Source organism: Pongo abelii, chromosome 11, assembly GCF_028885655.2.
Source record: "Pongo abelii isolate AG06213 chromosome 11, NHGRI_mPonAbe1-v2.0_pri, whole genome shotgun sequence".
In the NCBI taxonomy this organism is placed as follows: domain Eukaryota; kingdom Metazoa; phylum Chordata; class Mammalia; order Primates; family Hominidae; genus Pongo; species Pongo abelii.
In genome coordinates this window covers 93979345-93991953 of record NC_071996.2, presented here as the reverse complement: position 1 = coordinate 93991953, position 12609 = coordinate 93979345, and positions in this window count along the sequence as shown.

Sequence of the window (12609 nt, the reverse complement as noted above, 5' to 3'; positions counted from 1 at the left end):
TGAGCCCTGGGGATGCTGCTGAATCAGTTGAGGAAGTAAGGCTACTGAGGCATCTGCCATGACCAGCTGCAGAAAAATCCAGAACCAGGTTTCAAGGTGAGCCCTGACTGCAGAGTCAAAGATGGCAGCCCCCTCTGAAAGGCTCTTATTTCATTCCTTCTGCCCACCTTCTGTCCTCCAGGCAAACCAAATAGGCAGAGGCTAATGTTTGATGGAAAAAGAGTTCAAAGGAAAAAAAGCTTTTACTATAACCTGCCCTTTCCCTTAGAGAGATTCCATCTGAGCAATCTCATCCCACCCACATGTGCCCAACTGGCTCCTAGATTATTCCTATGGAACAAACTCTCCAACTGCCCAAAGGCCCGTTCCTTTACTCCTTTGTGAGCTCCTAAATGCTTTTAGGGTGGAGGCATCTGTTTGATAGAAGGGTGCATCTAACTGGAGGTGCATCCTCCCAGTCTCTACTTCTCTCCACAAAACCCGGTTTTCTAAAATTTGCCTGACACATATGTATCAACTGGCAGCAGAATTGGATGAAATAATTTAAACTGGAGCATGACTATTACAGTTTTATCTTTAAAGAAGTAATTTCCTACCAGGAAGTGCTCTTAAACAATTGGATTTAGACAAAAAAGATTGCAGAAGCTCTTTGCTCCCTGGAATTTATCAAAAGTACAATGGACTCCTACCTATTTCATAGAAGTTTTAAAAACTTGTCAATATAGAGCCTGGTAGCAGAATGCCAAGGTTTTCTATGTGATCACAGTCATCATTGTTATTTGGGGGTAGAAAATGAAGGACGTCTGCAGTTCATTTTCCATAATATGGACAATGGCCATGTTATAAAAGTTCAATAAGTGGCTATTTTTATTTAGATTCAGAAAATCAAAACTAAATTATTGACCCCAGAGTTAACAGTTATTTCTCAAGATTGTGAATCTTGTACTCCAAAAATCATTTTTGTGGGGGTGTCTTATTTCATTTTGTGTTGCTATAGAGGAATACCTGAGGCTGGGTAATTCATAAAGAGGTTTATTTGGTTTTGCAGAGTGCACAAGAAGCATGGAACCTGCATCTGCATGTGAGGCCCTTAGGCTGCTTCTACTCATGGTAGAAGGCAAAGGGAAGCTGGTGTATGTAGAGATCACATGGCAAGAAGGGAAGCGAGAGAGAGAGTGGGGAGGTGCCAGGCTTTTTTATAACAACCAGCTCTTAAAAGAACCAACAGAGTAAGAATGTATTCATGCCCCGCACCATAGGAGGGTATTAATCTATTCATGAGTCCACCCTCTGACTCGAACACCCACCATTAGGTCTCACCTCTAACATTGGGATCAAATTTCAACATGTGATTTGGGGAGACAAACATCCAAACCATAGCATTCCTCCTCTGGCCCCCCCAAAACTCATGTCTTCTTCATGTTGCAATATATAATCATCCCTTCTCAATTAACTTGTTTCAGCATCAACTTCAAAATCCAAAGTCCCATCTGAGACTCAAGGCAAATTAACTGTAAAATCAAAAACAAGTTGTTTCCTTCCAAGATACAATGGTGGTACATGTATTGGATAAACAGTCCCATCCCAAAAGGGAGAAATCATTAAAAAAAAAAAAAGGAGTAACAGCCCCCATCAAGTCCAAAACCCAGCAGGACAGATGTTAAATTTTAAAGCTCCAAAATAATCCTTGACTCCATGTCTTGCATCCTGGGTACACTGGTATGAGGAGTGGGCTCCCACAGTCTCAAGCAGCCCTACTCCCAAGGCCACTGGCTGCTCTCACAGGTTGGAGTTGAATGCCCGTGGCTTTTCCAGACTGAGGTTGCACACTGCTGACAACTATAATTCTTGGGTCCTTGCAGCAGCAGCCCCAATCCCATGGCTCCACTAGGCATTACCCCAGGAAGGACTCTCTGTGTTGGCTCTGCCCCCGCAGCAGACTTCTGCCTGGGCATCCAGGCTTTCCAATACATCCTCTGAAATCTAAGTGGAAGCTGCCAAGCCTCCATGACTTTTGCATTCTGGGCACCTGCAGACTTAATATCGTGTAGACACCAGCAAGGCTTATGGCTTATGCCCTCCAGAGCTGTGACATGACTCACACCTGGGGCCACTGAGGCCATGTGAGCCATGGCTGTGCCATCTGGAGTGGTGGGAATACAGGAAGCAGCAGACTGGTCACAGGGGAGAAGTCTCTAGGCCTGTCCTCTACCCAAACCATTCTGTCATCGTAGGATTCTGGGCCTGTGATGGAGGGGTCAGCCTCAAAGGTTTCTGAAATGCCTTCAGGGCCTTTTTCTCATTGTCTTGACTAGTAACACTTGGCTCTGGTTTAGTCACACTAATCTCTTTAGCAATGGTTGCTCTGTAGCACCCTCAGATTCCTCAAACCCTTGGATCTTGCCTACAAATGCTCTTTCCTTCTCTATCACATGGCCAGGCTATGAAATTTCCAAATTTTTACACTTTGCTTCCCTTTAATTATAAATTTCACTTTGTAGTCATTCCTTAGCTCCCATAATTTAGCATAGGCTTTTAAAACAGCCACACCACTTCTTGAGTACTTTGTTGCTTAGCAATTTCTTCTGCCAGATACCCTAGGTCATCATTCTTAAGTTCAGCCTTCTATAAAGCCAAAGGGCCTAGACACGATGCAGCCAAGTTCTTTGCTACTGTTTAACAAGGGTGACCTTTGCTCCAGTTTTCAATAAGTTCTTCATTTCCATCTGAGACCTCCTCAGCATGACCTTTATTGTCTATATTTCTATCAGCATTTTGGTCACAACCACTAAATCCATCTCTAAGAAGTTCTGACCGGGCACGGTGGCTCACACCTATAATCCCAGCACTTTGGGAGGCCGAGACAGGTGCATCACGAGGTCAGGAGATCGAGATTATCCTGGCCAACATGGTGAAACCCTGTCTCTACTAAAAAATACAAAAATTAGCCAGGCGTGGTGGCGCACAGCTGTAGTCTCAGTCTTGGGAGTCTGAGGGAGGAGGATCACTTGAACCCAGGAGGCAGAGGTTGCAGTGAGCCAAAATCGTGCCACTGCACTCCAGCCTGGCAACAGAGTGAGATTCTGTCTAAAAAAAAAAAAAGAAGAAGTTCCAAACTTCTTCTGAGTCCTCCAAACTCTTCCAAACCCCTGCCCATTATTCAGTTTCAAGCCACTTTCACATTTACAAGTATCCTTAATGCAACCCCCAGTCCTCAGTACCAATTTTCTGTCTTACTCTGTGTTGTGTTACTCTAAAGGAATACCCAAAGCTAGGTAATTTATAAACAACAGAGCTTTATTTTGCTCATGGTTCTGCAGGCTGTACAAGAAGCATGGCACTGGTACCTGCATCTGATGAAAGCCTTAGGCTGATTCTACTTATGGAGGAAGGGGAAGGGAAGCTGGGATATGCAGAGATCACATGGTGAGAGAGGAAGCAAGGAGTAGGGAAGGCACGTGGTTTTCTTTAGCAACCAGCACTGTCAGAAACTAATAGAGTAAGAAGTCACCTCCCCGACACGCAGAGGGTGCTAATCTATTCATGAGAGATCTGCCTCCATGACCGAAACACCTCCCATTAGGTCCCACCTCCAACATTGGGATCAAATTTCAACCTGAGCTTTGGGGGGACAAACATCCAAACCATAGAAGAGGGCAATGAGGTTTTGTCAGGGGAGTCCTGGGGATACCCGTTTAGTTCAAGATAAGGTGTGCCAGATGAGCAGGAAATGCAATGGGAAGGGAGTTTGGACCATGTTTCGGCCAAATCCTACCCCAGAATATTTTTTTCTGCCAATTATGACTTAGTCAATTCAGGCTGCTATAACAAAGTACCATAGACTAGTTGGCTTATAAAACAGATTATTTCTCACAGTTCTCAGGGCTGGGGAGTCTAAAATCAGGATGCCAGTATGGTCTAGTTCTGGTGAGAGCCCTCTTCCAGGTTGCAGACTGTCAATTTCTCATTGTATCACATGGTAGAAAGACAGCTAGAGAGATCTCCAAAGTCTCTTTTATAAGGGCACTAATCCCATTCCTGAGGGCTCAGCTTCATGACCTAATCAAATCACCTCCCCGAAGCTCCACCTCCTACTACCATCACTCTGGGGACTAGCAATTCAACATATGAATTTTCAGAGGGGAACACAAACATTCAGTCCATAACAAACTACTTGCAAATAAGCAGCATTTAATGAAATTGAAATAAAACATAGACTTAGTTTCAAAATATTAATCACATTTTCACTTCTCCTTTCACCCATCCCAGATCAATCACAGATATATATTTTGCTAATGACTTTTCAAATTTATTTTAAAGAATCACTTTAACTAATTGTTCTGATTATCAATGCCTTCATCTGTAATAAATGCTGAAAGAAGGCAACTAGCCAATGAATTTCATCAAAATCTAAGGTGGCAAGAACCCCACCCCACCAAAGAATCATAAAGAATGAGTACACCTCTGGCAAATTCAAGGGATTTTTCTTTACCTCATGCAGTTTGGGAGGCCCATGCAACTCTCCACAGTAAAAGAAACAGAATTAAAGGTCAAGCCATCCCAGTATTCTGCTCTAGCTGTAGACAGACAGTCCACGCTTAGCGTTTGGCCTCTGTGCACACATGCTCCAATTTCTGACACGCTCCAATTTCTGACACACGCTCCCATTTCTGATATCTTTTTTTCCAAATTGACCAGGAACATTGATTGATTTTATTGATGCACTTTTTAAAGTCTGGCTTATTGGCATATAATTTACATACGGTAAAATTCACCCTTTTGGGTGTGTCAGCCTATGAATTCTGACAAACTCATATAGTTGTGTAACCACCACTAATAAGACAGAAGATTTCTACCAGAGCACTCACAAAGAGGATGCCATAAAAACATGGGGAAGGACATTCTCTCTTTCCTTACAGTAAATATAAGAATTTCATGCAGCTTCATATGTAGACAGAGGGCTCTACTTAAATTGGATAATTTCACTCCCTACTTAAAATTTTTGAATGGCTCATGATGCTCTGCATTAGCAGTTCTTGTCTGGGGTGTATGGACAGAATTCAAAGGGCTCATGAATTTAGATGGCAAAAGTTACAGTTTTATTTCCACTAACTTCTAACTATAGTTAATTTCCTTCAATTATATGGGCAGCAAACCATAACCCATACCACATTTATATCATATTATAATTATTAAAGTCATCTCAAAATATTGTTTATGCTAAGCACAATTTTGAAATTGCATTAATTGGACCCACTGCTAAATCCTATTATTTAATGCCATTAGTAAATAAGTGCATGGCTAGGTGCAGTGGCTCATGCCGGTAATTCCAACACTTTAGAAGGCTGAGATGGGAGGATCACTTGAGCCTCAGGGTTTGAGACCAGTCCAGGAAACACAAGGAGATCCCATCTCTACTCAGAATATATATATATAATTTTTTTTTAATTAACCAGGTGTGGTGGTATGCACCTGTGGTCCCAGCTACTCTGGAGGCTGAGGTGAGAGGATCGCCCAGGAGGTCTCGGCTCAGCCAACTGTGCTCAGGCCACTTCACTCCAGCCTGGGTGACAGAGTGAGACTCTGTCTCAAAAAAAAGAAAAAAAAAGAATCATTTATATTACCATATCACAAAGTTGGTTTTAATATATCACAAAGTTGGCTTGATATCAGTATTTCAATGTAATTGGTTTTCTTTTGAATCTTATGCATCTTATTCAACTAAAAACATTATTTTCTGAAAAACTTACAGGTTTCATCAGACTGCCAAAGAGGTCCATGTCACAAAAACTAGTTAAGAATCCCAGCTTTGGATAAAGACCACAATTCGCAACAGATCTTTCCAAAGTCACGTATTATTTAGTCCTCTCTTAGTCTTCAACTCATCTCTCTTCACTCCTCCTCAACAGCTTCTTATCCACCAAAACATCTGCACACAAGACTGACTGAACTACTTGCAGTTTCTTTAATGGCCCATGTTCTCTCTGCTTCCCCTGCCACATCCTCTCCATTCTCCAACCCCATCCCATATATCCCTGCACCTGGATAATGTTTACGCATTCTTCAGGCTCTGGAAAGCCTTCCTGCCAAACACACACACATACACACACACACACGCATGTGTGCGCATGGCTCAGGTCACGCCACGCTTCCTCCATAGCATCCTCTACATCCCAGGCACAGTGCTTATCTCCTTTGGTGTAAATGATATCATCTATTTTCCTCAATAGACTCTAAGCAAGCTCTGTATGTACAGGGACCAAGACAGCCCTGCTCACAGTTATATCCCTGGAATCTAGTACAATCTGGCCCTGAATAAATATTTATTAACGATTTGGCATTTGAACACATCGAGAACAGTCATTAGTTCCTTCCTTTCCTTTGCTCCTTGGGCTGCCTGCAAAACTAAGCTGAAATTCTCTTCATAACAGCTCCAAACTCTAAAATCATGAAACAGCCCCCAATGTTATGCTTCATCCTGATTAACCAAAACACACTTGCTTTTGATCACACAGAGAGGACTTCCTCCCTACCTCACCCTGAACTTCCAATAGACATTGTCTAGAATTACACTGTTTATAAGCTCACTCTAACTTCCCTTTGATTCTAGGTATTATCTCATGCATGCCTAACATCCTAGACATCCACCTACTCATAGATGAACCAAGTATTCCTGAAATTTCCCCTAAACTCTCCATTACACTTAAGGGCATTACTACTTCTGCCCCTAGTAAAAGTCCTCCACAAAGAATGGCATGAACCCGGGAGGCGGAGCTTGCAGTGAGCCGAGATGGCGCCACTGTACTACAGGCTGGGCGACAGAGCAAGACTCCGACTCAAAAAAAAAAGTCCTCCACAACACTCTTATGTCAGGCTTGACAGTCATCGTCTTAGACATCTCACAGACTGCTGCAAACGGAAAGAACTCTGCCGTCCAGAGAGGGCAGAGAGAGGGGAGAGGTTGGAAGGGGTGTGAAGGAGTAGAGCTCTCATTAAAAATCCTTTAGGGAAGTTTTTTGTGCTATGCATGCTCATTATTCTCTTCCCCCCTCAATTGTGTCTCCATAGGTCTTAGAGCCAGTGCTGAGATCTGAATGGCTGAATTAACCTGTGATTCCTGATCTCAGTGTTGGTCAGTGACGTTCATTTATTCATTCAAAAAAATATTTTCGAAATATTTGAAAATGCCTGTATCAGGCATTGCTTTGCTTAACCAGGGTTTCTGAACCACATGACACAGAAAGTGATTTGCTTGACGATTTTCTCAGTTCTCCCAGGGATGGCATACAGTGACATTCTAGATATACAGGAGAGCAGCGAATTCATAACACACATAGATACCCTGGGGGATTAGACTGAATTGTCTCATGGAATACTAGATGGAAAAGGCTGTAACACAGAACAAAGTCCCTCCTATTGTGAACTTACACGCTGGCGAGGAGAGATGAAAACAGACAAATAATAAACAGGGATAGGTTTAACAAGTGTTATGAGGATTGCAAGTGTGATACAGTCACTGGAAGAAGCAATCAATGAGGGTGTCTTTGAGGAGATGATAACTGAACTGAAACCTAGAGAATCGGAAGGAGGCACTCCATGAACACAGTCAGGAAAACAGCATCCCAAAAGACCAGTGTATGTATGCATAGGACTCAGGCAGGTAAAAACTTGGGGTATCTGAGGAACAGAAAGAGGCCAAGGGGATTGAGGGGAGCCTAGTGAAGTATGGGGAGAGTGAGATAAGATGAGTAAGAGGGGTAGGTGAGCCCAAATTGGCGGGCCCTATAGGGAACGCTAAGGGCCCTGGATTCTTATTGCAAATTGAAGCCAGCAGAGGCTTTTAAACAGGTGAGTGGTGTTATAAAATTTGTTTCTTCATTTAAGTGAACATCGAACAAGGTTGCTACACAAGAAATGCCCCCAAATTCCCCACCTAGGTCTGGCTTCCACAGCGCAGGCACTCAGAAGGGCTCCACGCTTGGCTTCATGCTCTCCTGTTGCCTTCTTGAAATTCTTCATTAGTTTTGAGTAAAGGACCCCACATTTTCATTTTGCAACGGGCCCTCCCTGCAAATTACATAGCTGGTCCTGTGTTGTTCTAACAGGGGAAAATAAACGTCTATTTGCATAGTAGGACTCTGTACCTTAGGGTCTTGTTTGTGTGCAGCCATTGTGGAGGCTGGTCCTCACTCTCACAAGAAGCTGGAGGTTGGGGCCCAATGAGGTAGGCCCTTTCACACACTGGAGGTTCTAGGTGGGTGCCGAGTTCACCCTAAGGTAGGGCCCCTTAAGAGTAGGCGAGCAGAGCCCAAAGAAACTCAGTCTCGTGCCTCCTAGAACCATTGAGTAAGTCACAGACATTACACAAAACTCTTGTTTCCTCCGCCAGCCGAACTTTCGAAATCATTGTCCAGTGACTAAGCATTCTCCATTATACTTCTCCCACGTTCCTTCTGGTATAATCACCATAACTGAGAAGGCACGGGGGCGAGAAGACCCCAGAAGAAAGAGGCAAGCCCCTTGCAGACCGAGCCTAAGGACGCCTATACAAACTGCCTAGACCCCAACCTCTGGTTCAAGGGCAGCTACCCAGGCTGGCTGAGGGTCAGAGCTTACCAGATAGGACAAGATCTGAGTTAGTGCAAGTGCAAACTGTGTAGATAGCGAAGTGAAGCGGGTAAAAGAGACCTTTTCAGGACAAGGAAAGAAACGGTGGAAGTGCAAGGGTAAGGTTTCCAGCACCTTAGGTGCAGAAATCAGGACACGTTTCCCTCCCTCCCTTTAAGGTGAAATGGCAGCCACCCGCGCCTCCGCCTTCCGTCGTGTGCAGAGCTAACATTCGCGCGTGCGGGCCGCGTGGACCGGCCTCTCTGGGACCCCTTCCCGCAAGCCGATCTGCAGCCCCAGGGCGAGCGTGCGAGCAGGGCGCCCGCCGCCAAGGGGAAACCGCTGGGAGGAAGCCGGCTGCCGGAAAGCCCCGCTGCGCCTGCGGACTGCTCCCGCAGGCTCTAACTTTCGCTTTTCGGTTTCCTCTCAATCCCACTCCTTCTCGCTCCCCGGCAGTTTCCCCGAAAGCACGTGGGGCGGCTCTTCCGAGCACTCGCGTCCCTCCCGCCGCGCGCGCCAGGCCAGCTGTTTCCGAAGCGGTTCAAACAGCACCGCGCAAAGCCAGGGGCGTGGGCGGGCCCGGGCTGCTCTCCCTGCGTTCGGAAAGCTAGGGCTCCAAAGCGTTCCTGAGCGGTTTTTGACCACGAATGTGATAGTGCTCATGGTAAACACTGAAAATAGATTACATAGACGTAACATACTACCCAGACACATTAACATTTTAGAATATTTTTGCTTTCTCCCTCTCTGTTTCCATTTATTTACATTTCTATATATTATTACAATCATAGGATAATACTGTCTATGTTTTCTTTCCGTCATTTTCATTTAATTTTATACGTGGATATTTTCCAATGTGAAATTAAATAGTCTTTGAAAGCCTAACTTTGATATTCTACTATATGAATTGTGCTTTAACTGTCAGTTGGAAAATTCAGTTTCTGATTTTTCACTATTATAAATGAAGCGGCTATGAACATCATTCTGCATAAATCTTTCATCTATATCTGATCACTTCCTTATAGCAGATATCTGTAAGTTCAAGAATATTATAACAACTTCTAAAAAAAGATTGTGTTCCCTACATTATAATCGTCAGTATAATTCTGGTCGATGTGTTATTTTTCCTTCATGTAAAGAACACAGCTTGCTTGCATATGGCCATTTTCCTAAAAGTATTCATAGCTTTCCTCCATATTGGGATGAAGTATGTCATGTACATATTGCAGTTTTGTTCAAACCGTGATATGCATCCCTGCATTTTAACCAGCTGCTATGTAGGAGGCCTCTTGTACTTATTAACTGGAAAGAAAATACACACACCAAGACAGGTAAGTGACTGTACAAAACCCAAATCCAGAGAACTACAAGAAATGATAGAAATCTTTTATTTCAATTCTGTTATATTACAGATGAACAAATACAGTTTACACTGATGAAGTGACATTCACAATATAATAGCAAGCCTTACAGAAAGGAGGAGAGGTGAAGAGGCATTGACTGGAATTTTTAGAAATTCCTACTATCAGATATTTAGCTTATAACATTATTAGAAACATTGGGAAAATATAGCTGAAATGCAAAATGGTAGCTGGAAGGAGAGGGAAAGTTAAAACATATTACTATAGATTGGTTCATCAGATTTGTAGCTGTCATTTTGAAATAGATCAAGGCTGTAAAGAAAGCACAGAGCCAGTTAAGTTTTTTTTTATAGGAATGTGGTAAGGACACAGATAAAGTATTCCTTAAGGATGAGAGACTCCAGGGGAAATTCCCATGGTTGGGAAGGGCAATGGACCTGTTCCACCTAATTAAGTTCCACTTACTTATTTTAGAATTCAGTTGTAGGATGTTTTGCTTCATTTAATAAATTCTTTATGAGTGCTCTATTGCTGCATAACAGACGAAACTATTCCCAAAACTTTGGTAAAACATCAACCATTTATCAGTGCTGGTGAGTCTAGGGTATGCTGGGGAGTTCAGTTCACCTGGGTCAGGCCCCCACTTTATCTTGCCTGGGTTCTCTCATAAATCTGAGGCCTAAACTTGAACAACTACTGTGATTCAACTGTGGTCTGTGTGGTCTCTCATGCTTCTGCAGGCTAGCCGGACTTCTCATGGAGGCTGGGCAGGGTTTTGAGAGCGGAGTGTATAAGGCCTCTTGAGGCCTAGACTCTAAATGTCACAATGTCACATCTGCTGCAGGGTGGGGAAATAACAGAGCAGGGAATAATGTGGCCATTATTGAAAATAATTGATCAGGAGAGCCTTCTTAGTTTCAGTTTCATATAATGAGAACTACATAACTGATATCTTTTTGCCCTGGTTTGCAGGCTGCACTGTATTCTTTATTTATCTAGTTATTGTAGATATTTCTGCTATAAGTTGCTTTAAATACTTTGTGCAACAAGGCAGATATAACTAAGTAAATACAACTGGATGATTTGGGTATAAAAGAAACTGAGTGAAGAATAGGAATGATACTGTCTTTTCTCCAAGCAAAATACAGTTCCTCAAAATGGGAAGTGTGGAGTAGTTCTTAAGTCTTTCTACTGTAACATCATGTGAACTTATGAGTTACTCTGGTGACTTCACATCAGTTACTCATCATATGATAGTATTTTCTGGATTCCTCACTGTCCTTGACTCTCCTTTGTCTGTACACCAGTTCAGGGGTGGCAAATAGTAAATTTCACCTTACCTGTTGCTTCTGATTGATTGCTGGTGACAAAGTGTACCCTGTCATTTGTTGCTCTTTTAAATCCAATACAAGTAGTTGCATTTATTGTTTTAAATGTTGTCCAGTTGATGGGAGGCTGAGGCAGGAGAATCATTTGAACCCAGGAGGGGGAGGTTGCAGTGAGCGAAGATCGCGCCACTGCACTCCAGCCTGGGCGACAGAGTGATACTTGGTCTCAAAAAAAAAAAAAAAGTTATCCAGTTGAGGCCAGGCACAGTGGTTCACACCTGTAATCCCAGCACTTTGGGAGGTCAAGGCAGACAGATCACCTGATGCTGGGAGTGTGAGACCAGTCTGGCCAACATGGCAAAACCCTGACTCTACTAAAAATACAAAAAATTTGCCGGGTTTGGTGACGCAGGCCTGTAATCCCAGCTACTTGGGAGGCTGAGGAATGAGAATCGCTTCAACTCAGGAGGCGGTGGTTGCAGTGAGCCGAGATTGCACCAAGGCACTCCAGCCTGGGCGACAGAGCGAGACTCTGTCATCAATACATACATACATACATACATATATACATACATACGTAGTATCCAGTTGGTTTCAGACCAGCAGCAGTCCGTTAGAATATTTAGATGATTTAGAATTTTGATTTAGCGTGGGAACCTGAGGCATGCTGTCTCCTAGCAGAGGGAAGGAGCACACAAGAACAAGTTGATACAAAGAACACGCAGTTTCAGGACAGATGGTATATACATCACAACTGTCCATATTCCTTTATCCAGGACAAGTCACATGGCCAAGGTCAGAGTTACAGCACACAGAGAGGTATACTCTACCCTTAGTGAACCATGGCAAGGGGTGGGAAGGGACAGAAGAGATTTGAAAATAATACAATCTACAGACATAGTGTTAGCTGTTTTTTCTAGTTTTGTGTCTTTTGCAAATTTGACATTGTTGATATAGAGATATAGCTTTCCAAGCTGATTGTTATAAGGCAACCGTCACACATTTGTATCTGTCAAATTCTGGATTTCTAGGTTTTTTGTTTGGCTTTGGTTTGATTGCTTTTTGAAGCAGTCAATATGTTATACAGTAAGAAAATATAAATAGTTTATCCTTCAGGAATATTGAATCTTGGAGGCATAAGGATTGGGCACTTCAAAAACCATAATATTAGAGAGTGTATAGTTATTGTCCAAATAAATAGAGACACATATATTATTTGGTCATTCAGAGACCCCAGATTAATTGCTACAGGTTGAGGTGGTTCTAGAAAGAGAATATAGTATTTGGGCTGGGCTTTAACAGGTGAATAAGAA